This window comes from Macaca mulatta, chromosome 12, assembly GCF_049350105.2.
Source record: "Macaca mulatta isolate MMU2019108-1 chromosome 12, T2T-MMU8v2.0, whole genome shotgun sequence".
Lineage (NCBI taxonomy): Eukaryota > Metazoa > Chordata > Mammalia > Primates > Cercopithecidae > Macaca > Macaca mulatta.
This window is the reverse complement of record NC_133417.1, coordinates 72,735,100-72,758,628: the sequence shown is the minus strand read 5'-3', so window position 1 is coordinate 72,758,628 and position 23,529 is coordinate 72,735,100. Positions and strand designations below refer to the sequence as shown.

Below are 23,529 nucleotides of genomic sequence, written 5' to 3'. Positions count from 1 at the left end.
TAAGCCTCAGCAATGGCGGGCGCCCCTCCCCCAGCCTCGCTGCTGCCTTGCCAGTAGATCACAGACTGCTGTGCTAGCAATGAGGGAGGCTCCGTGGGCATGGGACCCTCCCGGCCAGGTGTGGGATATGATCTCCTGGTGTGCCTGTTTGCTTAAAGCGCAGTATTGGGGTGGGAGTTACCCGATTTTCCAGGTGTTGTGTGTCTCAGTTCCCCTGGCTAGGAAAAGGGATTCCCTTCCCCCTTGCGCTTCCCAGGTGAGGCGATGCCTCGCCCTGCTTCAGCTCTCGCTGGTCGGGCTGCAGCAGCTGACCAGCACCGATCGTCCGGCACTCCCCAGTGAGATGAACCCAGTACCTCAGTTGAAAATGCAGAAATCACCGGTCTTCTGTGTCGCTCGCGCTGGGAGTTGGAGACTGGAGCTGTTCCTATTCGGCCATCTTGCTCTGCCCTCTCCGGTTCTGTATCTTTTAAGTGGAGGATTTAGGCCATTCACTTTCAATGTTAGTATTGAAATGTGAGGCACCATTGCATTTATTGTGCTCTTTGTTGCCTGTGTACTTTGCTTTTTGTTTTTGCTTTTCAAATTATATTTTTGTTTTATAGGTTCTGTGTGATTTATGGTTTAAAAAGGTTCTGTTTTGATGTGTTTACAGGATTGGTTTCAAGATATAGAACTTCTTTTAGCAGTTCTCATAGTGGTGGCTTGGTAGTGGTGAATTCTCTCAGCATTTGTTTGTCTGAAAAAGACTGTATCTTTCCTTCATATATGATGCTTAGTTTCACTGGATACAAAATCCTTGCGTGATGATTGTTTCGTTTAAGGAGGCTGAAGATAGGGTCCCAATCCCTTCTAGCTTGTAGGGTTTCTGCTGAGAAATCTGCTGTTATTCTGATAGGTTTTCCTTTATAGGTTACCTGGTGCTTCTCACATTTCTTAACATTCTTTCCTTTGTCTTAACTTTAGATAACCTGATGACAATGTGTCTAGGTGATGATCTTTCTGCAATGAATTTCCCAGGAGTTATTTGTGCTTCTTGTATTTGGGTGTCTAAGTCTCTAGCAAGGTGGGGAAGTTTTCCTCAATTATTCTCCCAAATACGTTTTCCAAGCTTTTAGAATTCTCTTCTTCCCCAGGAACACCGATTATTCTTAGGGTTGGTCATTTAACATAATCCCAGACTTCCTGGACACTTTGTTCATATTTTCTTATTCTTTTTTCTTTGACTTTGTTGGACTGGGTTAATTCAACGACCTTGTCTTCGAGCTCTGAATTTTTCTTCTACTTGTTCAGTTCTATTGGTTACACTTTCCAGAGCATTTTGCATTTCTATAATTGTGTCCAATGTTTCCTGAATTTTTTATTGTTTTCTCTTTAAGCTATATATTTCCTTGAATAATTCTCCCTTCACTTTTACTGTTTTTTGATTTCCTTGCATTGAGCTTTGCCTTTCTCTGGTGCCTCCCTAGTTAACCTCCTGAATTCTTTTTCAGGTAAATCACGGATTTCTTCTTCGTTTGGATCCATTGCTGGTGAACTAGTGTGATTTTGGTGGTGGTGGTGGTGGGGGGTGTTAAAGAGCCTTGTTTTGTCATATTACCAGGATTACTTTTCTGGTTCCTTCTCATTTGGGAAGGCTCTGTCAGAGGGAAGATCTAGGGCTGAAGACTGTTGTTCAGATTCTTTTGTCCCACAGGATGTTCCCTTGATGTAGTACTCCCCACTTTTCCTATGCATGTGGCTTTCTGTGAGCCAAAATGCAGTGGATGTTGTCTCTTTTCTGGGTCTAGCCACCCAGTAAATCTACCTGACTCCAGGCTGGAACTGGGTGTTGTCTGCACAGAGTCCTGTGATATGAATCGTCTATGGGTCTTCCAGACGTGGATACCAGCACCTGTTCTGGTGGAGGTGGTTGGGGGGTGCAATGGACTCTGTGATGGTTCTTAGCTTTGGTGGTTTAATGCTCTATTTTTGTAGCTGGTTGGACTCCTGCCAGGAGGTGGCGCTTTCCAGAGAGCACCAGCTGTGGTAGTATGGAGAGGAACTGGTGCTGGCCGGGACCTAGAACTCCCAAGATTATATGCTCTTCGTCTTCAGCTACCAGGGCGGGTAGGGAAGGAGCACCAGGTGGGGACAGGGCGAGGTGTGTCTGAACTCAGACTCTCCTTGGGCAGGTGTTACTGTGGCTGCTGTGGGGGATGGGGGTGAGATTCTCAGGTCATTGGAGTTGTGTATCTAGGAGGATTATCGCTATCTCTGCTGAGTCACGCAGGTTGTCAGGGAAGTGGGGCAAAGCCAGCAGTCAAAGGCTTCGCCCAGCTCCCGTGCAAACCAAAGGGCCAGTCACACTCCCACTGTGCCCCCCAACAGCCTCCAGTCTGTTTCCAGGCAGAGGGCAAGCCAGGCTTGAAAACCTGCCCCAGGCTACCTGCCTTCCAGCTGGGAAAGAACAGGGCTTGGTTCTTCTCCTGCCTGTGGAGTGTGCACACTGGATTTGCGCCTTCCCCTGAGTTCTGGCCAAGAGGCTTCTTGCCCCATTCAAATTGGTACACAGTTCAGCTAGAGATTTCTTTCTTTCTGTGGACTTTTACCCCCTGCTCCTCTGGCTGCCCTCTCGATGGATCCTCATGGTGCCCAGCAGGAATGGCCTGTTTGGGGACCCAGCGAGCTCCCAAGGCCTTTCTGCTCCTTCCTCTACACCTGTATTTCACCAGCCTCTCTAAATTGACTCTGATCCAGGTAAGGTCTGAAACAGACCTTTAGTTTGTCCAGTAGAGGTGTGTGTTTGGGAGAGGAGGGTCTCCCTTTCACACTACCACAGTTGGGGCACTCATAGTACTTGGGGTGTCTCCCGGGTCCTGCAGGAGCAGTCCGCTTCCTTCAGAGGGTCTGTGGGTCCTCTTGGGATTTCTGGTTTGTTCTTGCAGTCGATCTGGAGCTAAAATTCATAATGTGAGCCTCTGCATGCTGCTCTGTGTGGAGCTGCAGTCTAGTCCTGCCTCCTGTCCACCATGATGATCCTCACCTCCTCTTATATATTTTCATTTATTAATATGGGATCATGTAGTCTGCTGATTTTCATGTGCTTTTTCCCCACTTAGCAAGCATCATCAACCCTTTTGCATTTGACTATGTACTCTGGTGCCATTCATTTTCAATGACTGCCATATTCCAATCATGTAAGCATCTCTCCACTGTTATTAGATATTTAGTCTAATAGGCTTCCTATTCTTCCCACATTTACTCTGTTAGCATTCTCAGAGAATCCAGAGGTATGAATATTGGGACATATGACATTGTTCTTGGTTCTATAAAGCCTTGTCCTAGAAACTTCACATGACTCAGTTGTGGTGTCAGATAACAAAGGCACTAACAATGATTTGCTGTCTGGAGTACTCAAATCACACTCATCGTGCCACTGAAAGTCATCACTTCCCAACCTGGCTCTTCATTCTGCAACTACAACTTTTTCCCAGGCCACTAATATTTCAGAGGAATAATACAGGCAATTGAAATCTGCAATTTATGGGTCAAGAACACAGAACAGCACTAAGTCAACCCTGCTGATGTTAGGATGACAAGAGTGTGCAATCTGGGGTCTTTAGGGTGGCAGCATAAGACAGTACCATGTTTGGTTTGAAGTCTTACAGGTTATTTATTTCAAAGCTTGTCTTGGAATGACAAAGACACATCACTTCTATCCTAGGTAGTGTCTCTAGCACTATAGTGGCAGTTATTAAGAGGCTGAAATCAGTAATCCTGGCAGTCTGTTTGATTAGCCAATAGAATAATGATTTGACCTGACTGCCAAGCACTGAGGATTCCTATCTGGGGTTCACCACAGCGCTCCTTCTGGGCATCTGGTCAAGTGTGGCATGATGGAGTCTGGCAGGCTGGATTTCCCTGGTCTAAATGGAGCTCTATTCCAGGTATGTCATCTTGATTTCCTTTCATCTTACTTTCCCGAATTGTGAAGTATCTTGAAATAATCTTTCATATAAAGGCAGTCAAATTAGGCTAAAAATACATCAGCTTTCTCTAGGTGTCAAATATTTATGAAAATTTACAGCTACAAACTTTTATTTTTTACTTATCAGGATTTTTAATTTTGTCAGTAATTTTGAAGACCATTTGTTAAGGGACTTATTCCAGGAGGCAGTATTGTGAATTGCTAAAACTACAGACCATGTGGTCAGGCATCCTGGGATCAAATTCTGCCATTTACTAGCTGTATCACTGCTCTGCAATCATTTCTTCAGTTTCAACATGGGAAAAGTGTGCCTATTTCAGGTTCATGAAAATGAAAGACATAAATGTCAGAAAGGCACTTAATACCAGCCTTGGCACATAATAGTGTTTAATACATATTATTATTATTGATTCAGGGTCTGTTGTGCAGGCTGGAATACAGTGGCGTGATCACTACTCACTGCAACCTCCACCTCCTGGGCTCAAGTAATCCTTCCACCTCAGCCTTCCAAGCAGTTGGGACTACAGGTGTGTGCCACCACAACTGGCTAATTTTGTATTTTTTTGTAGAGACGGAGTTTTGTCATGTTGCCCAGGCTGGTCTCAAATTCTTGAGCTCAAGCGATCCTCCTTCCTCAGCCTCTCAAAGTGCTGGGATTACGGGTGTGAGCCACTGCGCCCAGCCAAATATTAATATTATTAATTTTAACATTTAAATAAAATTATACATACAGTTAAATATTTAATACAACTTATTAGCAATCTAGGTGCTGTTATTACTATTGTCTCTACTAAGTGCAGGTGCTCCTGTCCTCTAAGGAGTTGAAGTCTAAACAGTAGTCACTTATAATTTATTTCAGTATACATTCTACAGAAACTGATGAAATAATGACATAGAAGTAAGTATGAAACGTGAACATGCATTGCTCAGCTTGAACAGATGTGGGAAAGAATTGCCGGAGTTAAAAGGCAATTGCAGTGGAGTTTTACTTGGCCACGCAGCAGCATGGGTAACTGAAAGTTTGTAGTTGCTACTTCCCTCTAGGGTTTTAAATTCAGGCTCAAATCTAAAGAACTGGAGAGACCTCATGTGTTTCTAGTTTGCTTTGTTTTGACCATTGGCTTTTATTGTCTGGAAGATATGATAAAATATGATAAAATAGGTCCCTACCATAATAAGTGAAAAGTAACTTTTGTAATAATATGTGTCTTTATATAGCCCAGTTCAGGGAATACATTTTAATTCATTTGGTCTTTTTTCGGCTTCGTTAATATTTATGCCAAACCACATTCTAACAAAGTGCTTAAAAACCTGGATGAAGTCAAGTTAATAGGTACTGGTGTTGAAGCAAATAACAAGCAAAAAATTTTATTATTTTAAAGGAAGCACATTATTGTATGAAAAGTTACTTAAACACATTAGTCTTTCTATCATTATTTCCCGTGGTTAACCTTATTTTCCCCTTTCCCTGAAATAGTCACTTGGCAAATACAGAGTCTGAAAAGCTATATTCACTGTAACCATTCTGATTTCTAGTATCTTGGTCTGGGCATTTTACTTTCCTAATTAGGAGCATGGTTCAGTGGCTTCTGGCTAAAAAAAACCAGCCTGGAATGTCCTTCTTACTCTCTTAGGAGAAGGTGGAGGCTGGAAGGGGCCTTCTATCCTCATTAGGTGGTTGATATATTTCATTTGTATATTTCACAGATGCTGCTCAGGCAAGTGTGGCCATATCATTGCAGCCAGGTTTGCTAATTGGAGAATGTGAAAGAGTATACATATAATCTCAGTATCTCTGGGGAATTTGTGAAATAGGAGGTTTAATCCCATTGTCTTTATTGGCCCAAAGGCATAGAAAGGCACCAACCCAAATTTTGGGTCTCCATTTAGACCCTGAGGTGGTCACAATGATTAAATGTCAGATGTGAGGAACCAGAAAGTCGACCCCCCTGTTGTAAGGCTGAGCCTGTTGTGTTCACCTGTATTGAGCTCTAACACCGTGGAGCAGGAGGTGGCCCTTGAATGGCTTTTCAAAAAAGCTTTTCAACGAGGTTATGACTATCACATAGGCATGTCTATCAAGTTCTCATTCTCAGTGAAATTAATGACAAGGTGTAAGAGGCAGAGTTTCTTAGCTTGCATAAAAATGTCAGCCCTCTCCTTGGGCACAGTGCTTGCATCAGAGGATCTCAACATATTTATGAGTGTAATTAGTTTAGAAACTTTTTTTTTTTGAGATGGAGTTTTGCTTTGTTGCCTAGTCTAGAGTGCAGCGTTGCAATCTCAGATCATTGCAACCTCCACCACCTCGGTTCAAGCAATTCTTCTGCTTCAGCCTCCTGAGTAGCTGGGATTACAGGTGTGCGGCACTGCACCCTGCCAATTTTTGTATTTTTAGTGGAGATGGGGTTTCACCATATTGGCCAGGCTGGTCTCAAACTCCTGACCTCAGGTGATCCGCCTGCCTCGGCCTCCCAAAGTGCTGGATTACAGGCGTGAGCCACCGCGCCCGGCCTAGAAACTTTATTACTATATCTTATGGGGAGAACATTTGTAGAAAGTCTAACAATTTGTAACCAAAATAAAAGAACCTGCAGAATCTAACCTAGAACTGAAGTCACTATTAGGAGACTTGTCATCATCTGGAAAAGAGACCACAATGGCTTTCAAGGACGGACAAGCCAGGATAAGCCAATCTTTCTCCATCTTCTCATTTTATGACCTTACAAAGGATGCACAATAAGGGAACCATTATTCAGACACTGCTGGCTTTTTATAAGGAAAAACCTAGGTTCCATTTGGGTGCTATTTATTATTAACTTCAAGCTTAAATTTTCTACTGTAGGCACAGGTGTTTATACAGAAGACTGTTACATGTACCCAGTCTTCATGATACAAAGTGGAAGCTTCTTTTAATCTGAGTATAAAGACATGATGACCCACAGGAACACCACAGCTCTGATCTCATTCTGTTTGTTTTTGAGCTCTGCCCTTTGTTAAAGACAATTTTTGAAATACAGACCAGCACAGCCTATTTCGTACAGCAAAGTTCCTTTTTTAGATAATAATCTACTCTGCAATAGAGTTCTACTCCTCACTGATACAGAAATCCAACATTGAGCTTGTCGTTGTTTTAATCAAAAATTCTGATTTTGTCCTTACACCTCAAATTTCAGTGTTAGAAGTAGTCTTAGAGATAATTTAGGACAATTATCTACTCTGAGGGTAAAGAGCACCTTAGATACAGATGTATCTTAGGAATTACAGCAGGAGTTTCCAGTATTTCCTTTGGGAATTTGTACTCAGATCTGATCATATTTACTTAAATATGTCATTTTTCCATGGATAGAATAGCTATTTGCATAGTTTTAGCATGTATATTCCAGTTTTATTTTGGGACTTGGTCCAATCAATTATCTTTTTATAGTACTTATGTTTAGATAGATAGGTAACTTTCAGTTTTCCTTTCTCCAGGTTAAGACACACCCATTTCAATGGTGGGAGAAAAGAATTTACATCACGCATAGTTTTTCTGTTATTGCCCAGTGTCATTTTTCAATGAGCAAATCAGGAAATAGCTACCTTGGGGAGTGATTTTCATCTGATTCGTTATCACTGAAACATCTTTGGAATCTTTCCGAATCGTACGGAATTGAATTTCCCTGAGATACTCACTGTATGACCTGCAATAATCCCTAGTGCCTCTATTTTTGTTTTTGTTACATTAATTTCCTAGCCTGTGAGTTTCATATTCATAACCTCTGCAGGAGATACTGCCATCTGCCATATAGCTAAGCCTCCGAGCTGTGGGCTTGGAAGAATCTATATTTATTTCAAGGACAAAGAAGCCAAGGAGGGAAGCGGGACATGTTTATTTTCACTTTTCCCAGACCACAGTGGGAGTGAACCTAAACTCTGGCAGGGAGACTGCATCAGGTGCCAAACTGCCACGGTCATTTGCATAATGTGTAATCTAAGGTGTTGATCATCTCCGATAAACAGGCATGTTCAGTGAGGGGAGGAGAAATTTCGCATTGCCCGTCTGCCTGTCCCTTAAGAAACCAATCACACTGTTCTCCATCAACTCTGCAGAGCAGAAACCTTTTTGCTCCATTGAACTTGCTTCCCATTTCTACTTAGCAAACTGACTAATGGCCCTGGCTCCTTCCCTGCTGTCATCTCTAATGCTGCCGGGTGCAGCCGCTCCTCCCACAAAGGAAGGAACCTGTGTTCAGGTAATGGATTGGTTTGGGCTGCATTTTTACTTTACGTTGCTTTGTAAATTGAACTACTACACTGCACTACCCCTACTTGCCCCTATATAGAACTTTTGAAGATCGTGAAGGAACATGTTTGTTAGGAAAGCACTTTGCTGTTAAAAATCTAACCATTTGATGTCAATGCAATTGCATAGTAACTCATTTTTAATAGAGTATTTGTTGAGGGTGGGTGTTCAGCATAAAATTTTGGTTTTAGAAATTGGACATATATTTGTTTGCATAGTTATGTAAATGCCTTTGCTTTAACAAGTGAGTCCTCATATTTAATTGAAAGTCCTCATATTACCTGTTTAGTGAAATTTGTATTTTTAAGTATACGATGGTTAAAAGTGAGATTCTCATAACTTTGGATTTTGCTGCATTGACTTATCTTGTCCCCATTCCCATTGTACAGTAATGGTGTCATTTTGCTGGGGGATCGACAGTGGGAGGTCTCTACACCTCTTCTGGCATGTGTTTATATGGTAATTACAACTTTTGATAGCAATACTACTCTTGCTAATAATGTGTAGTACCTTGGTGTCAGAAACTATTTTCTGTAATTCTCAAGTTATCATCCTTAATTTTAGAAATAATGAAACTGAAGCCCAGAGTATTTAGAGACTTCTAATTCCATTTGGTGAAAGCACATGAAATTGTCATTAACATAGCTTAAAAATGGTTAAACATCAGCAGCTCTCTATGGCCTTCAGGAGAGCCAGGATTCAAACTAGTGTCAGCCACAATCTATAGTCAGCCTTCCTTCCACGGTGCCATGCTGCTGCCTTATTTATTTATATTTTGTCTTATTTCAAGAATCTCGCCTTGTATACATGACACACTCAATATAATATATAGCTACTGTCTGTCGACTGGCTTTTTAGAAGGGAGTTTGGAGAGTGCCACAGATTTGTGTTTTATAACCATTTAGTGAACTATTCGGTCTCAGGTTTTACCACTGTAAATCTAGGTGATTATAAAGGACTATTAGACACTGTCTTTTGAGTCATTATTTTCTCTCCTCTCTACATATGCTGCAGTTTTCCAAAGTCCAAATAGCTGTCACCAGTGATGGGCTCTTCCTGAGACAGGTAAAATCTTGCATCTCCGATCTCTCTTCCTCATTTATATTTCTCTGTGTTTTCTCCAACCAGTGAGGCTCAAAAATGTCACAGATTTCATGAGATGACTGAGAAAGCACTTAGTAATCCACTTTTAAAGCGTGTCTCCCATCTCTTTCTCCCTCTCTTCATATCTCCTTTCCACATTCTCATTTCTTCCCGCTGCACCACTTTCTCTCTTCTGGAGATAATACTCTAATTTTTTGGCCACAAGTGTTTACCTCAAATTCTTATTTCGGCCATTTTAAGAACATACCTGCCCATTCTGAAATAACCCAGGTGGTTTTAATATTGAGTATGTCCCAAAGATATGAATTTTGAGAGCAAACCAGTGACTACACAATTTAAAGTGTGATTACATAGTAATTACTCAATTTGCTTGTGAACACTGAATCCTCTCCACGGGTTCCAGACAGATGTCACAGCAGATGCACCATGTATAAAGGAGAATTTCCATTAACTGCAGTCGTAGTTGGGCTTATAACTAACTATGGGAGTGTTGAATTAAACTGTTAATAAAGGGCACTGTTGAGAACTATTAGAAAGTATGATTCAGACAGGAGAGGGACAGCAGTTGTTAAGTATGGGAAGGTTCCCATGAATAAGTGTGTCAAATATAATGCTGACATTTCAAAGAGTTGATGAATACTTGGCTTTGGGGCTATGTGACAGTTATTGATAGTAATAACTGGATTTTGTGGAGAACATGGTGGCATACAAATTTATTTCTACTTACACTATGATTATCACCAGAATCCAGGAGGTAGAGACAAATGTCCGGAGGCTCAGAGGCTCACCCATGTTCTTATAACTGGTATGCAGTTGAGTCCAAACCCATGGCAAGGCTGCCCTGCCATTCAAGCCACTTCTCTTAGCATCACATCACGCTGCTTCTTCCTGGGAACGGTCAGTTCAGTCAACCAATCAATTAGACTGTGCACGTGTTTTTAATGAAACTGACTTGTTGACTTGCTCATTTAAAATCAAAGTGATTGAATCAGCTGTTTGTGAAAACAGGTTAAGGAAGCGCTTGCTTATTTTTACATCAAACTTTTTGGTAGTATATATTTTCAAAACGGCTACAGTTTGAAATCAATTCTTTGGCAACAGAGGAAACAGCTGAACATGCAGCAGTCTTTTCAACTAAATTCATACACATCCAGGATGATCAACACTGGTAGCATCATCTTCAAATAGGCAGCACATGGGCCCGTATTGATATTGACAGTTCAAAATTGTGGACAAGTCTGAAGTAAATTAATGTACAAACTTTTCAGGTGAAAGCCTGAAAGCATTTCAATGAAGGCTGGGAAACATTTGCAGGTCTCCTTGATTTTCTAACCAAATTTTTTTTTTTTTTTTTTTTTTAAAGTATGAATGAATGCCTACCCTGCCCCTGTTCTCGCTTAGTATCTTTCCTCATCTAAATGACAAAGGTATGTTTGCCGCACAGCCTGCCCACTACTGACCCCTGTTCCCAGGTCTGTGAAAAGACCTGGTCTTAGTGAGGTTTGTCATTAGGAAGCTGCTCAAGTGTTGAGGACTGCAGAGAACTCACTTCTGCTCAGTCCTTGAAGACATTTCTCTGGGGCATGACTTCCAGACTCTGGTAGGGATTGGTGATCGGACAGAGAGAAATGATGCAGTGGTCAACAGGACTTTCACACGAATGTCAATGCTTGATGAGGAAAAAACTGCTTTTAATCTTCCTATGTGGTTCTTCTTCATAAAGAACATCCATGCCTTTTAGACATTTCTTTCGCCTTTTCCTCTCCTCCCAAAAGACTTTGTGGTTACTTGCAGCCAGCCCCTTCTCCTGGCCTTTCCATTTTCTCCTCAGAAGGACCACCACTCCATTTCATTTACCTATGTGGGCTTTGCACCCCTCCTTGGAGCACTTGCCCTCCTATGGCTTCTCTTTCTCTCATAACTTCCCACCCCATTCTCCCATGCATCTCAGAGGACTGTTCTCCTAGATCATCTCATCCTGCCCAGCAGGAAGCCATAGCTCACATCTCAGCTAAGGGGAGGGGTGGATATGATGCCAGTGGAGAAGGATATCAACAAAGGAGGAGAGAAGGAAAGGCATCAACTGAGACTTTTCAAGAGTGGGGAAGAGACATGAGAGGCCTCTGGAGCCTGAAAAATGAAACTCATAAGTGGGGCAAGACTTGGCCCCCTTTCTGTCCTGCTCCAACTTTATTTATCATACTTTAGATATCTATTATTTTTTCTTTCTTCTTTTTTTCCCCCCTTGAGACGGAATCTCGCATTGTCACCCGGGCTGGAGTGCAATGGCATGATCTTGGCTCCCTGTAACCTCTGCCTCCCAGATTCAAGCAATTCTCCTGCCTCAGCGTCCTGAGTAGCTGGGATTACAGGTGCCTGCCACCAGGCCCAGCTAATTTTTTGTATTTTTAGTAGAGATGGAGTTTCACTATGTTGGCTAGGCTGGTCTCGAACTCCTGACCTCATGATCCACCCACCTCGGCCTCCCAAAGTGCTGGAATTACAGGCGTGAGCCACTGCACCTGGCCTAGATATCTATTTTTATTAGAAATAATTTTTGAAAAATGTCTGATATAGTGAGTAGGATAATATAGACAATCAGTAAGAGATAGTTATTAATGTATTGCTTTGTAAAACCCAAGTAACTCAAATCAGTATAGGACAATTCGGTTGAAACCATGAAGCAAAAAGTTAGTTTTGATAAAAGCAAGACTACTTTTGGTAACAGTTTCTCTCTGTTATAGTACACAGATTGTGGCAGTCAGTTGTGAGGGATAGCATGACAACTTATGATGATAGTCACTAAGTACTGAAATTTGAGTTTGATAATTTCAGAGACAGGACAGTGTTAATGTCAAGACACATTTCAGTCCCATACACATATTACTCCTGGAAATGTTCTGTAACCTCTATAGGGTCCTGTTTCCCAATCTGCAAAATGAAGATCCTACAGAACAAACCACACAGGGTTGGTTGTTCCTGGCTTAAATGGGATCATACATGCAAAGCTCATGGCACAGTGCTTAGCATAGAGTAAGTACTCAGTAAAGGGTACTCAGTAAAGGCTGTCCATTATTAGGATTGGGATTTTTTAAAAAAGAGAGCACATTCAAGTTTGTCTTTGTGAAGATATCAGTTTTACGCATTTGCCTTCTGATTTACTTTCCTGAGAGACAAAGAAAGGGGCATGGTTTAAGTGTGCCTGTTGGGAATGTAGGAGCCATGAGAAATTCATCTCTTATGCAGAAAAAATGTCAGAAACCACACACTGGTAGGTTTCCCATCCACTCTATCACCTCTGCCAATCATATTTCTGACCATGTCACATTCCCACAGAACACTTTCCATGAAGTGATGTTTATTAATTCATTCGGCAGTTCATCACAGGTTAGACTTCTTTCACTCGAGCTTGAGAGCAATCTTGTGCTATTAGGAAAGATGTGAGAAGTCATTTATGGGACGGTAGGTAGACTCAATTGGCAGGGGATTTGTTGACCGTTTCACTTTATAGGGTGTTTTCCAAATTCTGGGACTAGATGGTGTATGCTAATTCATTTAACTAACAACTGCAGAGCATCCACTTCTTTAAGGCCCAAGAATAGGTGCCAGGGAATCAAAGGTGCATTACACAGCATCACAGTCTGGTAAGAAACGTGAGGCCTTACACACAGCTGAATCAATATTTGTTGAGGCAACTGGGAAATAAACCCTTACTTAATTCTGTGTGTTCTTAGAGAGCTTAGAGCAACCTACCCTAAGCGGGCAGAGGAGCGGGTGGAATGCTGTGGTTGTGACAGGTTTGTTGCCTGTCTCTGCTGTGCTTCGAGAGCCCTCTGTGCTGACCTTCTAGCAATCTCTCTAGGGCTCAGTGAAGCCCTCTCAGAAATAACTGTTACAAAGTCTCAGAAAAGCACACTGGGATGTGGCCAATCCCAAACCCAGCAAACCACTCTTGGTGCCTTTTTAAGTTTGTAAACCCAGGAATTGTGTCATGCTCTGGTTTCCATTCCAGTTTGTTCAGCGGCTGAAGCACAGCTTGCGAAGGACTGTGGATACAGAGCATCCAAGGCCATAAGCAAACACACCATCAGAAAGTGCATTCTGAGCAGCAGCCACGCACTGAGCGGGGACTGCCGGAGAGGAAGGGGGTGGGCTGGGCGCTCTCTGCAGAAAACAGGCCTGACTCCCTGCTCCTTAGCTCACTACTGCCCGTAGCGAGAGCTGCCTGGCTTCATCTTGCCCGTTCAGTCTCACCTAGGTGCCCGTCTAGACCAGTGCAGTTCCCTAGTTAGGGAGAATTTAGGGGGCCCAAGGGCAGTAACACAGTGGCAAGGATCTCATCATATTTCCAACTGAGCATGTGCTCAGCCTTCAGGAGCTGAGCCAACTACACTTTGTTTTGTTCTTTGTGACTAAATAGGCCACCTTGTACCCTGCTTACCGTGACTGGCATCTGTACCCCACCCTTTGGAGCCTTGTTTCTTTAACAGGCAGGTGAATCTTTAAGCACTGACTTGAAGAGCGGTTTTGGGCAGTGAATGAAATAGATTGTGAGGCATCTGGCACACAGAATATGTGCCATTTGTGCTGGTGTCTGAGTCTTGACCTTTGTACATTCTGTCCCACTGGTGTTCTTGGAGCCTGGAGTTCTGCCTCTGAACAGGAAGCATGATTGTTTTGGTGTCGAGGACATTTGGTAGAGTACAGTGGAAAAATATGTGATTTATTTACCAATACTGTCATCCTTGGTATCTGATGGGGATTGATTCCAAGACTCCACCGTACAAAATCAACAGATGCTTAAGTTCCTTATATAACACGGTGCAGGATTTGCATATAACCTACATGCATTCTCCTGTGTGCTTTAAACCATCTCTAGATTACTTATAATACCTAATACAATGTAAATGTTATGTAAATAGTTGTTATGCTGCATTTTAAAATTTATATTATCTTTTATTGTTGTATTGTTATGTTTTATTGTTTCTCTTTTGCAAACATTTTCAATCCACAGTTGGTTGAGGCCTCAGATGTGGAACCCGTGGATATAGTGGACTGATTCATATGTACCACAGACATCCCTGACTCTCACCCCATCCTTGACTTTCATTCCTTCTTTGAGCCTTATTCAATACTGGCCACCACCTGATCCCTTACGCTCACCCCATTCCTGACAGGTTGTCTTCTAATCAGTTCTTGAGTTTCTTCAAGAGTTTAGGCCTCAGAGACCTCCTCAGGGGCATAGGGAGCACTAGACTGCTATGCTGGTGTGTGGGGAATTGAGTCTAGCCCAGCATCTCCTGTTGCCTCCTCTTCCTCAGCTCTGGCTCAGCTGCTTGAGGAGCTGTTCCAAGAGAGATGAGGGACCAAATGCCACTGGTCCCTGTCCTTCCTGTCAACTCCTCTTCCTTAGGCTCTGGTGGCTTGAGGGGAAACCTGGCCAGGTTGAGGCTGGAGAGAATCAACCATGAGCCCTGGAGGGTGGAGTGGTAGAGAGGACCGAGCCCAAGACCGGGAGTCAAGTGACCTGACCCGTTCCCCGCTGTGTGACCTAGGCTCACCCCACATCACTTCAGGAAATGCAGGCAAGATGTAGAAACCAAATGCAGAGGTGGGCTCTGCTACTCTGCTCAGCTGAAGAATGTCAAGAAAAGCCCATCTTGTGGTGTCAAATTGTGTGGCACCAATCTCTACTCTGAATAAAAAGAAATGATGCTGAAATTAAGGCCTTAGCTTACCGGACTGAAAGAGAAGGAATCAGAGGGAAAACATTGGTAACATTTGCTCTGAATTTGTCATGGTCCAAGATCTTTATCAGTATTTAATTTAAAAGGAAAAATAAAACCACCTGGCAACCTCATAGTGGATACTGAATAACAAGCTGGATAAGCTGTTAAACACCTATGCAATGGCTACAGAGACAGGAGAGTGGAGCCAAGGGCTGTGGCACAGACTTCTTGCCTAAGCGCGAGACAAAGTCAGAGGGGGCAGATGCACAATCACTGTGTCTCTAATTTCTACAGGAGCTGGAGTCAAGAGCGATGTGCTTTCTGAACAACTGCCCTGGGTGGGTCAGAGAAAAGGGATCGATCCCTGTCTCAGAAGTAAAAATGATAAACGTGCTCTAAGAGGAAAAATTATTTATGGTGTACTCTCAGCCTGACAATGTGGAATTAGTAAGAGAATTGTCTTCTATTGGTAGCCTCTTTATATATGTGTATATAATTTATCTATCTATCTCTCTCTCTATCTTACACACACACACACACACACACACACACACACACACACACACACCCCTACAAATATCTTATTGGTTCTTTTTCTCTGGAGAGCCCTAACATTGTCTCCTTTGGGGGAAGTTCCTCAAGGCAAGGTCCTAGACCTTCTTTTCTTCTCACTCTAAGTTTTGCTTCTTTTCTTTTTTTTTTGAGACGGGGTCTTGCTCTGTCGTCCAGGCTGGAGTGCAGTGGCGCAATCTCTGCTCACTGCAAGCTCCGCCTCCCGGGTTCATGCCATTCTCCTAGTTCAGCCTCCCGAGTAGCTGGGACTACAGGCGCCTGCCACCACGTCTGCCTAATTTTTTGTATTTTTAGTAGAGATGGGGTTTCACCGTGTTAGCCAGGATGGTCTCGATCTCCTGATCTCGTGATCTGCCCGCCTTGGCCTCCCAAAGTGCTGGGATTACAGGTAGTTTTGTTTGTTTTCAAGGTCATTATTTTTTTCCCTGCCCGTGGCCTCTGTTGCCTTCTGCATGTGAATAACTCTTAAGTTTGTATTCTAGCTCAGAGATCTCTCTCTATGGATCTCCAGACCCATGCATCTAATTGTGTACTTGGATATCTGAAGGGCATCTGAACGCAACGTATGCAAAGATAAATCCATGATCCTGCAACCCTGATCTTCTTTCAGGGTTCCCCACCTCTGTGAAACATATCTCTCTGTATTGGAAAGACCTGGAGTCATTCCTAACAGCTCTCTCCCTCTTAACTCTGTACCTAATCCATCACCACATCCTGCCAATGTCACTTCAGAAATTTCTTTATATCTCTACTTCTCTCAAGCTCCACTACCACCACTCAAGCTATGGGTATCTCTTATCTTGACTCCTATATTAACTTTTTAAGTTGCAAGTTGCAAGTTGCAAATAGCTGCCTATTCTCAGTCTGTCCTCTAATGCTCTTTCTTTACACTCCAGCTACAGTGATCTTTCTAAAAACTAAATCTGATCATATCATTCTGTGCCATTACCTGTTGGAAATCATACCATGATTTTCTGTTGTGCTTAGCAAGAAAGCTAAGAAATTCTTAGCAAGGCTATGTGGTGGTTCCCGTGGCTCTGCATGGTGTTATCCTGCCGCAGTTTTCCCCTTGCTTTCTAGACTCCAGCTAAACTAGCTTTTTCTTTTAACTCCTGAAAATAAAGTCTCCATCATGGGTTCTTTGAATATACTGTTTTTACTCTAGTTTTAAAAATTTGGAATATTCTTCCCAACTTCTCAACTATCATATCAGGAGTCATTTACAGAGGAAACTGTTGTGTTCCACACACCCCTTCCTCAGCCTAGTCAGATTCCTTTATTATACAATCTCATAGTATTTCTCTAAATCAAAGCAAATAATAATAGCTGAGAAGTATCACATGCTTGCCAAGTTCAAGTGTCAAGCACACTGCTAAATATTTTATAATTGTTATATCTAAATATTATCTAATTAAAAATTAGAGAAATAGTATGATCATTCTTATTTTCCAAGAGAGGAACCAGAGAATCTGGGTGACATGCTGAGAGCATATTCAGCAGTGTGATGAGTTTAGTGGATATTTGGTTCCCCCACTGGCCTGTCTACTTGGAATGAGCTGGGGCCACTGTTAACGGATCAGCACTGTTAGAGGGCTGCCTGGCATGTAGAATGTGTTCCATATGTACTTGTTGATTGAAATAATGAATATTTGAATGAGAAATGAACCAGGGCACATTTTAACATGAAAACTAACTGGGTATTCCTTTTGTTCTCTATACCAAATTAGTCACCTATGAGATTGTTTACAAAATTCTAGACAGCTGCTTGCAAATGAGAAAATGGCATTCCCAATATTGGAGATGCTTTAGAGTATCCTCCACTCTTCATTTTAATGACCATCTGCTCCATTTCCAAATGAGGCACCAATTCAGTTTAATTTTACACACAGTTAAGAATGATTTTTTTTAGTCCTAGTCCTTTTGGGGCTTCTAAAATCACACACACTCAAGCACACACTTAGAAAGATGCATACTCTCTGTTAGGTGCACACCAGCAACTGTAACAAATAAGCCCTAAATTTCTAAGCCTTAACACAATAGGTGGTTATTTCTTATTTGTGTAACAGCCTAGCGTTGCTGCTTGGCCAGAAAGCTTTTCACCTGGTGATTTGGGAACCCAGGCTTTCTTCACCCCATGGGGCCCCTGCCTGGGGGTTTCAGAGTTCCTTTACTGATGGCAGCAAGGCAAAAAGCATAGAGGAGGCATACCTCCTTCCTCAAAACCCTGGCTTTCAAATGAAGCACGTCACTTCTACTCAATTCGCATTGCTAGAAATTTATTATGTGGTCATGCCCAACTCTAAGGAAGGCTAGGAAATGCTGTCTATCTACACGCCCAGGAAGAAAAAAGAGAAAACACATTTGATTGAATCATCAGCATTCTCTGTCCCACCCTTGTCCTCATAGTACAATGCAGAGAGATGCTGTAAGATTAGTAAAAAGTGCCCTCGGGTATGGGAAGAAGGAGCTTAATTTTCACTGTGGACATCTGAAAAGACATGTGGAGGAGTGTATTTTGAGTGGGGCTTGAAGAATAAACAAGTCCTTGATAGGAAGAGATGGTAACAGGCATAACTGAGATGAAACCAGTGCCAAGAGAGATGAGGTCTAAAGCCAGGTGGAAGTGAGAAGGCGAGAAGAAATGTATGCCTGTGCCTTGGTCTGTGTGTAGGCAACTCAGAGTCAAGTGTAAACATTATTTTAATAATCTCTTTGTCTTGGTTTTCCTGTGCTCCTTCTTCAAGTAATTAAACAACAAACAGAATTCCACCCTCCAGCATAAGTATCTTGGTCCCTAATGTGAAGATATGAAATAATTAGAGGGTGTGCTGTGTAAGAATTGTAATGTCATGGAAACTTCTATTTTCAAGACTGTGCTAATTACACAGGATGAGGCGGAACAAAGGGAAGATGCACAATTAGCAGAGCACAGCTTATTATAACCAGCTCTGTTTAGAGCCTCTTCTGAAGCTAGATATGTAATAAATCAATATGCAGTAGTGACCTGGCATTTATTTTTTAGAGAACTCTTAAATTTTGGAAATGCGGGATTTTTGGAATGCGAGATTTGGCCATTTTGGATTTGACTGTGGGGATGGTACAGGAGACTTTTACATTCTAGTCTACATAATAAAGAGGAAAAAGCAGGGTCTTTAGAGGGAGAAGACCTCTTCCTTGGTCTGCCACTCACTGGCTGGGTGATCATAACTTCTCTGAGCTGCTTCCTCCACTGTGTAGGTATAGGGGGTAGTAATGCAGACGAAAGCACCTAGTGCTAAGCCTAGACTATATTAAGGACACAATTTTAATTTTAGATCCATTTCCTTTCCCCTTCCCAACTTTCCTTTTCTTTAGTGAGATTTCATTCATCTCAAATAAAAATCCTTAAGACTTTAAGAACTGTACAAGAATGACTGTAATAACCAACAGATGTACTTCCTTTAAAGCTACCAAACTTCAATAAAGGCAGTTACAATATCAGTGGTTCTATCTGGGCAGTGTCAACGATAAAAAAAATACCTTCCTAGGCTGGGTGCAGTGGCTCACACCTGTAACCTCAGCACTTTGGGAGGATGAGGCAGGTGGATCACTTGAAGTCAAGAGTTCGAGAGCAGCCTGGCCAACATGGTGAAACCCTGTCTTTACTAAAAACACAAAAATTAGCCAGGTGTGGTGGCACATGCCTGTAAGTCCAGCTACTTGGGAGGCTGAGGCAGGAAAATCACTTGAACCCGGGAGGCGGAGGTTGCAGTGAGCAGAGATCACACCACTGCACTCTAGCCTGGGACTCGCGTGAAACTCTGTCTTAAAAAAAAACAAAAAACAAAAAACAAAAAGTACCTTCCTTGTCAAATCTCATGAGGGCTGACTCAGCTCTTCTTTTCTTCCAAAGAAGATAAATTGCATATCATGCAATTTGCTTTCTGCTAGGGGGTTTTGTTTTGTTTGCAAACAAGATCTTAAGTGCAAAAGACTTAAACATTCAAGGGCCTATGATAAGTCCCATAAAAGTTGGGCTTTTCACTAGCTTCTGTTGCCAGAATATTAGAAATTGATATGAAAAACTGAGAGCTTAAAAAATTGCACAGTATTACATATGATTCAATTGCAAAGTGCTGTGAACTGCCCATCCCAAGCCTCAGCTATGAATGGCCTATACACCAAAGTACATCTCAGTATTGACTGAAAAGATAGAGGCTCTTAGCTCTTGGGAAGGCATTAGGATTGCATTATCATATCAATAGCCCACATGCAAAGTTCTTGATAAAAACTATCATAATCCAGAGGCAGAGATAAAATATGAGAGTTTGATTTGTGTAAACAAATCAAAAGCATTTACAGTCAAGCTACTTAATCTGTCTTAAAGCATTGCCAGGAATATAAACATCAGAACAGCCTGAGGCAGGCAGCCGGTAGTAGACGGAGAACTCTAATTTGCTACTTTTTCTTGCTTTGCTATAATCCAGCCATATTGGCTATCTTTCAATTTTACAAACCAGCGAAGCTTAACACTTTTTGTCTTAAAACCCCTAATAATAATGGTCAGGATAGTTTCTTAGTGGCTTAAGACAATTAAAGCTTGTTGTTTGCTCAGGCTACAGGTCCACTGTTGGGGAGTTGGGGGAGGGGCTCTGTTCTTTGCAGTCACACAGGTTCCAGGCTGAAGGAGAAACCACATCTTGAGCCACCTCACCAGCAGAATGCCACAGGGAAAGGGAGCTAGGGAGTCTTGCAACAGCAATGAAATGCTCCAGCATGGAAGTGCCATAGATCCTTTACTACTCACAACTCACTGGTCATCTCACATCCCCGGCCCCAGTCTATCTGGTCCTCTCCTTTGCCCGGAAGGGAAGGGCCATGGGGAAAGCTCTCTTGACTCTCACACCTCCCCTAACCACCCTTTCTAAAGCAGGTTCCGCCTCTTCACTACCTGGGCACCCCGTTTGTTTTCTTCATAGTGCTTATCACAGTTTGTAATTGTATTATTTATTTACTTTCTGTTTTGTTTTTAGTCTGTTTCCTCCGTTGGACGCTAAGATCCGTAAGAGGAAGTATTATTTATACCAGCAGGCTGATTCCATAAAGCTGTTCTCAAAAGTACCCAATTGGCTTCAGGTATTTAAAATACTCAGTATATTTGTCTTGAACTTGGAGAATCCTTATGACTATAATCTCATGTCTCTTAGTCCATGTCCACCTGTTTAGGCTCTGTGCTGACCCTGCTCCACTGCTCCTCATCAGAGGGTCCTCTTGCTACTCACTGTCAGGGGCTGAAACAAACTGCGTGTTCCTTCCAATGCTGTCAGTAAGTGGTGGGAAAAAAACTATCAACTGAAACCTTACAGAAATCTCCAAAGACGGTGAAAACCAACATATCCAGTGCACATTACTAGAAATTTTGTAAATAAGGACCCGGAGAGAGGAATTTGGTGAATTGGAGTTTTGTTGAACTTGCTTTTGGGAAATTAGCTCACAGGGAATTGGCTCAGAGCTACCCGCCACCTTCCACTAACAACTGTATTTCAAGGTCCAATTCTGCTTGGCATTTTGAAGGCACACTGAAATAACTGTCAATTTCATGGACAAGGAAACTGTAGTTTAGAAAGGTTAAGTAAGTGGCTCAAAGTCACAGAGGCTATGATGGGAAAGATAGGAGTGTCATCCAGGTGACCTCTTGCCACTGTGGTGCTTCTTTCCCTGAATCACAGTCCCGATAGGTTGCAATCATTTTTACTTATTTAATGTGCCATTTAGTGTATAAAGGAATATTCTGAGTATTTCTCTTGCTTTTTATCACTTTAAATAAAAACATTTTAACAATTATTCACTATTTTAGAGACTTTTAATAACTGTACCATCATTTTCTATGTAAAATCCTATTATTTTCAACTGAAAGCACAATTGCCTGTGGGATGAGTTTATTTCAGCAAAGAAGATTCAAGAATCAATTAGTGATGGCCTTGGAGAAATGGGTTTTAAATAGGAATTGTCTTAGGTCACCTAAAGCATATCTTTAGTTCCCTAATAGTTCATCTTAAAAGAGGCCGCCACTAAAATCAGTCAAAGGTTTCATAGACACTTTTAATATGGATTTTTAAAAAAGACACTTTTTTTTTAAGCTATGAGTTTTTTCTCCTGTATCTTTCAGAATAAAGGCATTTTCCTGCATGTCCTACACATGTATTCCAGAACTTAAAATACAATTAAATAAAAAACTTAAAAGGGAAATAAGGCTTTTATGGCAAGGATATTTTGCATACTATAGCAGGTAAACATTAATAAAGAAAAAAACCTAGAATTTTCTCTCTGCTCATTAGTCCTTAGACGCTGATTTCTGATTTTGTAGAGTTGCTGTTATTTTTCCTCGATGCTGGGCTGCATAACTGAGAAATGTGTTTCTCTCCTACCTGTTGGCTCCAGCGTGCTGTGTTTTCTTTTTTTTTTTAAATTAATTTATTATTATTATACTTTAAGTTGTAGGGTACATGTGCATAACATGCAGGTTTGTTACATATGTATACTTGTGCCATGTTGGTGTGCTGCACCCATCAACTCGTCATTTTCATCAGGTATAACTCCCAATGCAATCCCTCCCCCCTCCCCCCTCCCCATGATAGGCCCCTGTGTGTGATGTTCCCCTTCCTGAGTCCAAGTGATCTCATTGTTCAGTTCCCACCTATGAGTGAGAACATGCGGTGTTTGGTTTTCTGTTCTTGTGATAGTTTGCTGAGAATGATGGTTTCCAGCTGCATCCATGTCCCTACAAAGGACACAAACTCATCCTTTTTTATGGCTGCATAGTATTCCATGGTGTATATGTGCCACATTTTCTTAATCCAATCTGTCACTGATGGACATTTGGGTTGATTCCAAGTCTTTGCTATTGTGAATAGTGCTGCAATAAACATACGTGTGCATGTGTCTTTATAGCAGCATAATTTATAATCCTTTGGGTATATACCCAGTAATGGGATGGCTGGGTCATATGGTACATCTAGTTCTAGATCCTTGAGGAATCGCCATACTGTTTTCCATAATGGTTGAACTAGTTTACAATCCCACCAACAGTGTAAAAGTGTTCCTATTTCTCCACATCCTCTCCAGCACCTGTTGTTTCCTGCCTTTTTAATGATCGCCATTCTAACTGGTGTGAGATGGTATCTCATTGTGGTTTTGATTTGCATTTCTCTGATGGCCAGTGATGATGAGCATTTTTTCATGTGTCTGTTGGCTGTATGAATGTCTTCTTTTGAGAAATGTCTGTTCATATCCTTTGCCCACTTTTTGATGGGGTTGATTAATTCAAGATGGATTAGAGACTTAAATGTTAGACCTAATACCATAAAAATCCTAGAGGAAAACCTAGGTAGTACCATTCAGGACATAGGCATGGGCAAAGACTTCATGTCTAAAACACCAAAAGCAACAGCAGCAAAAGCCAAAATTGACAAATGGGATCTCATTAAACTAAAGAGCTTCTGCACAGCAAAAGAAACTACCATCAGAGTGAACAGGCAACCTACAGAATGGGAGAAAATTTTTGCAATCTACTCATCTGACAAAGGGCTAATATCCAGAACCTACAAAGAACTCAAAGAAATTTACGTGCTGTGTTTTCCTTCCTCTTACTACAAGTTCGGGAAATCAAGCATGGTCTCAATCTGCCTGAGGAGGAGATTCAAGGTGCCCGTGCCAGGAGCAAGCTGCATAGCCCTAAGTGGACACCAAGAAGAGAGAAAAATTTAGAAATAATGGAAATGAACTGGGTTCAGAGAAATGAAAACAGAACTGCCACTTTAAAAAAATGTTTCTATTTAAGTACATTACAATACAAAGAATGGCAATGTGGGTAGGCATTGAATAGAGGT

General features: G+C 41.8%; 1 long non-coding RNA gene across 1 annotated transcript; it reads left to right on the top strand.

Moving 5' to 3' along the window:
* Positions 1-2,355: 2,355 nt before the first annotated feature.
* On the top strand, positions 2,356-4,545 carry LOC144333394 (uncharacterized). The gene is made up of 3 exons (XR_013402016.1): positions 2,356-2,739; positions 3,845-3,929; positions 4,386-4,545. It is a non-coding gene; the product is annotated as an uncharacterized LOC144333394 (long non-coding RNA).
* Positions 4,546-23,529: the final 18,984 nt, after the last annotated feature.